This window comes from Myotis brandtii, unplaced genomic scaffold (assembly GCF_000412655.1).
Source record: "Myotis brandtii unplaced genomic scaffold, ASM41265v1 scaffold1424, whole genome shotgun sequence".
NCBI classification, from domain to species: Eukaryota; Metazoa; Chordata; class Mammalia; order Chiroptera; family Vespertilionidae; genus Myotis; species Myotis brandtii.
Window position 1 is genome coordinate 397,048 of NW_005355089.1, and position 5,693 is coordinate 402,740.

Sequence of the window (5,693 nt, forward strand, 5' to 3'; positions counted from 1 at the left end):
GGTGCAGTGAGGGGTGACCAGGCCATGGGGGGCAGTTGGGGGTGACCAGGCCGGCAGGGGGGCAGTAAGAGACGACCAGGCTGGCCGGGGAGACAGTTGGGGGCGATCAGGCCAGGAGGCAGAGGTGGTTAGGGGTGATCAGGCTGGCAGGGGGGGCAGTTAGGAGCAATCAGGCAGGCAAGCAGGTGAGTGGTTAGCAGCCAGCGGTCCGGGATTGTGAGAGGGATATCTGACTGCCGGTTTAGGCCTGATCCCCAGAATCGGGGCTAAACTGGCAGCCAGACATCCCCCAAGGGGTCCTGGATTGGAGAGGGTGCAGGCTGGGCTGAGGGGACCCCCCTGCCCTGTGCACGAATTTCATGCACCAGGCCTCTAGTATGTACATATAATTGTTGAGATTATAAATTGGTCTCATTGATGTGGCTCAGTGGTTGGGCATCAACCTATGAACCAGGAGGTCACGGTTGAATTCCCAGTCAGGGCACATACCCAGGTTGCGGGCTCGATCCCAAGTGGGAGGCATGCAGGAGGCAGTCAATCAATGATTTTCTCTCATTGATGTTTCTCTCTCTCTCCCTCTCCCTTCCTCTCTGAATTCAATAAAAATATCTTTTAAAAAAAATTGTTAAGTGTTTCCTTATAGTTGAAGATACAGTAGTAGAATGAATAAACAGGCATTTTGAATTATAAATAAATCATGGAGCCATTGTTTTATTTCTTTTATGACCTTGTCTTAGTCTATCCAGGCTGCTATAATGAAAATGCCATAGATTGGGTGGCTAGTAAGAAAAATTTATTTTTCCCAGTTCTGGAGGCTGAAGAGTCTAAGATCAAAGTGATGGCAGATGACATGTCTGGTGAGAGCCCACTTTCTGGTCATAAATGCACAGCTTCTTGCTGCATCTGGAAGGGGTGAAGGAGCTCTTTGGGTTCTATTTCTTAAGGGCACTAATCTCCACCCTCAAAACCTAACCACGGTGGCGGGTGGGGGGGAATTTCTGTATAGTAGATCTCCACAAATTGCAGGAAATGTCAGAGGAAACATTGAATGTCATTATAGAAATTTATATTATATTTAAAATTAGATTTACACAAAAATTAGATTTGTATGAATAGATTTGTATGAAGAGTTAAATCTTTTTTAAAATATATTTTATTGATGTTTTTACAGAGAGGAAGGGAGAGGAATAGAGAGTTAGAAACATCAATGAGAGAGAAACATTGATCAGCTGCCTCCTGCACACCCCCCTACTAGGAATGGGCCCGCAACCGAGGTACATGCCCTTGACCAGAATCAAACCTGGGACCCTTCAGTCCACAGGCTGACGCTCTATCCACTGAGCCAAACTGGTTAGGGCAAGAGTTAAATCTTTTTAGAAAAATTGTTCCACCACAAGAATCAGCTCTAGATGCATTAAAATATATATATATTATTGATTTCAGAGAGGAAGGGAGAGGGAGAGGAACATCCATGAGAGAGAATCATTGATTGGCTGCCTCCTGCACGCCCCCTACTGGGAATCAAGCCTGCAACCCAGGCATGTGCCCTTGACCGGAATTGAACCCGAGACCCTTCAGTCCGCAGCTCTATCCACTGAGCCAAACCGACTAGAGCTAAAATTTCTATTTTGAAATAATTTATCATGTATCTATCACAATGTTGTCACAGCCGGTAATAGCTGCTTCAGTAGAAAACTCCTTCTCAAAATGAAAATTTATCAAATATTACCTGACCTCTTGTGACTGATGTCGCTTTTGATTATATTGGTTAAAAATGAAGTTGCTAAAAATATGTTTTGATGACTGAATAATTGAATTTGCAGAAAAGCAAGCCAGAAAAATTATGAATTTTGTTCTATAAAATTATCCCAAAAATATTGTTCTGCGATTTGTACATTTATGTTGTTAATCAGGTTTCACTATTATCCCTATACTGTTTTATAAGTAATAAAATATTTTAAAGGAAAAAACAATATTTTAGTACCTTTAGCTGCACTTCCTGCCTCTCACCTGGTTTTAAACAAGGAGTCCTCCATTTTCATTTTGCACTGGGCCCCACAAATTATGTAGGAGGCTCCCACTACTGCTGGATGGTAATCAAGAGGTGATTTGAGGGAATTATAGCTATTCAAAACAGCCTCCCTGCTCTAACCAAACTCCTCTCTACTAGGAGTGGGGGTGGGTGGGCAGAGACAAGATGACAACACAGAGATATTAAGGTTAGTGAAGAGATTTATCATTTTCAACTGAACAGGATCACACTGTCCATACTATTTGGCCAACTGCATTCTTCACTTGGCAATATGTCTTGGAGATCTTTCTACCAAAATAAATCAACCTTGTTCTTTAAAAAAAAAAATTCTTGTTCAGGTAATTACATAATTCAGATGGGTCTTGATTTATTTCTCCAGTCCCCTAATGGATTTTTTAAGTGGTTTTATTTTTTCATGAATACAGAGCTGCAGTGAATACACCCACAGGGGCCTCCTTGTTTCTCTAGTCAGACACTCTGAAACGGGTATGGATATTTTCAATTTTAAATACATACTACCCAATTAAATTTCAAAAGCACTATGCCAATTTTCACTCCCATCAGCAGTGCATCTTCACATTTCCTAAGACTCTGACCTTTAAATTGTTTGCCAATCTGAGAGATGGAAAAAATGGTAACTCGTGTTTGGTTGTTTTGTTTTAATTTGTATTCTCCAATCACTGGTGAAGTTGAGCATCTTTTTTTTTAAATATATTTTTATTGATTTCAGAGAGGAATGGAGAGGGAGAGAGAGCTAGAAACATCAATGATGAGAGGGAATCATTGATGCTATTATTGCAACTCACCAAGCTTACATCTCCCTTGTTCCAGGCACACAGAATTGTACTATTCCACCTCTATGAAATTAGGTGCAATCATGTGACTTGCTTCGGGCAGTGAAAAGAGAGAAATGATGTGTGACATTTTAAGCTTTAAAAGTCAGTGTGCATTTTGGTCACATGCCTTCCCCTGACTCAGTGATGAGGCTTGTTAGTCTGAGTTTCCAATTGACTATGAATGACAAAATCCCCCTGCCAATTCATGGTGGACATATATGAGCAACAGGTATATTTTAGTTATGTTATTGAGATTTGGGTGTTACTATTGCAGCAAAACCTAGCCTATCCTGACTGATACACTCCCCTTTTCTAGAGTTGGAGATTATGAATGTATAAGGACTGAATGAAATGAAAATGTATATGACATATAAAATAAGGTGCCTAGCCCTAACTGGTTTGGCTCAGTGGATACAGTGTGTCTACCTGCGACTGAAAGGTCCCAGGTTCGATTCCGGTCAAGAGCACATGGCTGGGTTGTGGACTCGATCCTCATTGTGGGGTGTGCAGGAGGCAGCCAATCCATAATTCTCTCTCAACATTGATGTTTCTCTCTCTCTCCCTTCCTCTCTGAAGTCAATAAAAATATATTTAGAAAAAATAAATGCCTAGACCTCTCTCTGACACATAGATCACTTCCTGTATCTGATCCTAATGAATGACTATAGAATTTTTATATTTCTCACACACAAATAAAGACTAATTATAGAAGGTACAAATAGAAGGCTCACATTATTACTAATGCTTGTGATTTTAGAAGAAAAGCCATGTGACGGATGGTCAACCCAACTCTACCCCAAGACAGGGAGGAGCAGTTCCCCAAAGGAAAAACACTTGGCTTTACTGCCAGAAAGAGGAAAGAATGCTGGGCAGGCAGAAATAAAAGTTATCTACTTAGTCAAAATGAACTTAGATTTAGAATCCTGGTTTTACCACTTATTAGCTGGTGGGAACTTGGGCAACACTGAATCAGTGGGGATAATATTTACTTTGTAGAGTTGTTTGTGGATTAGAAATAATGTACAAGAGCCTAGTACCTTATGGGTCCTCAATATATGGTAATTTTTAAAAGCCGAATATTAAAAATCTCCTACTATTAAATTCTGAGTCCCAACACCCAAAGATCAAAGGCTAGAAAAGACAACCACAGCCATAATGATCTGAATATAAAACAAAGTATGTTACAAATAATAGTTTCGTTTAAGGGTAAAGTGTTTATAAGCTTCAGTAAGCCTCTAACGCTCACCTTTAGGCTCAGCTGTTCCTTTTGTAATCTGTACATACGAAGCACAGAGCAGTAAGGGAGGCCAAACCCAGCTGGCATCACTCAGCAGTAGCCTCAGCAGAAGCCGTAAGGTAAGAATGCCCTCGAGTCCTGGCTTCAGACTACTCCATGCATCCCTCTGTTATTCAAAGGTGGACTCAGAGCTCGATGTTTTTTCAGAGCCTCATTTAAAAACATACTTAGCCCTAGCTGGTTTGGCTCAGTGGATCGAGTGTTGGCCTGCGAACTGAAAGGTCTCAGGTTCGATTCCGGTCAAGGGTTCATGCCCAGGTTGTGGACTCGATCCCCAGCGCTGAACCCCCGTATTCAATCTTGTGTTTTTGCCATCAACATATCTTCTACCTCAGAAGTCTTCAATCTGCTTTGCACCAGGCAACATTTTCTTTCTTGTTAAACCTCCCCTGAGGATATTTTCCATTGATTTTTAGAGAGAGTGGAAGGGAGAGGGAGAGACAGAGAGGAACACTGATGCAAGAGAGACACATCGATTGGTTACCTTCAGCACGCACCCCAACCAGGGCCGGGGAACCTGCAACAGATACCTGTCCTTGACCGCAATCGAACACGGGACCCTTCAATCTGCAGGCCAACGCTATCCCCTGAGCCAAACCGGCTAGGGCGGGGAAACATTTTCAAAGGTGTTTTAGCTGGCCTTGATTTAGTCATCAGATATTTATTAAGTACATGCTGGGTGGCAGGTGTTATGAAGAAAAGAACAACAAAAAAGAGATGATCACGTTTGTGGGGCAGATGTAGCAAAATGCTATAGGGACTGGCTGTGAGGAGTCTGTACAGGGATCCTTTAGTCAAGGATTAGGAAAAGAATCATAAAGATATGGAGATGGCCCCAGCCGGTTTGGTGCAGTGGATAGAGCATCAGCCCTAGGACTGAAGGTTCCTGGGTTTGATTCTGGTCAAGGGCACGTACCTCGGTTGCAGGCTTGAACCCTGGCCTGGGTCGGGGGCACGTGCGGGAGGCAACCAATGGATGCATCTCTCACATTGATGTTTCTTAGTGTCTCTCCCCTTTCCTTATATTCTATTAATCAGTGTAAAAATATCCTTAAGTGAGGATTAACAAAGTAATTTTTAAAATATATGGAGATGAATCTTGGTGGGGGGGGGGTCAAGAATGCATCAAAGAGAGATGAGAGGAGACATTCTAGGTAATGGTATAGCAAAAGAGAAGAAATGGGTATTAACAGCTTAATGTTTACGGAATGCACTTTAGTGTCACTGGAGGGAGCTAGGGATGGTTGGAAATGAGGCTAGAAAAGTAGTCAAGGGGCACATCATGTAAGGACCATGGAGGTGGGAGTGCAGCATGTTAGAACAGATTATTCTGGAAGCTGATAAGCATGATGGATTAAAGCAATTGTTCTAATGTCTCTATGGTCATGGACTTCTTTTTTAAAAATATATTTTATTGATTTCTTATAGAGAGGAAGGGAGAGGAATAGAGAGTTAGAAACATCGATGAGAGAGAAACATCGATCAGCTGCCTCCTGCACACTCCCTATTGGGTATGTGCCCGAAACCA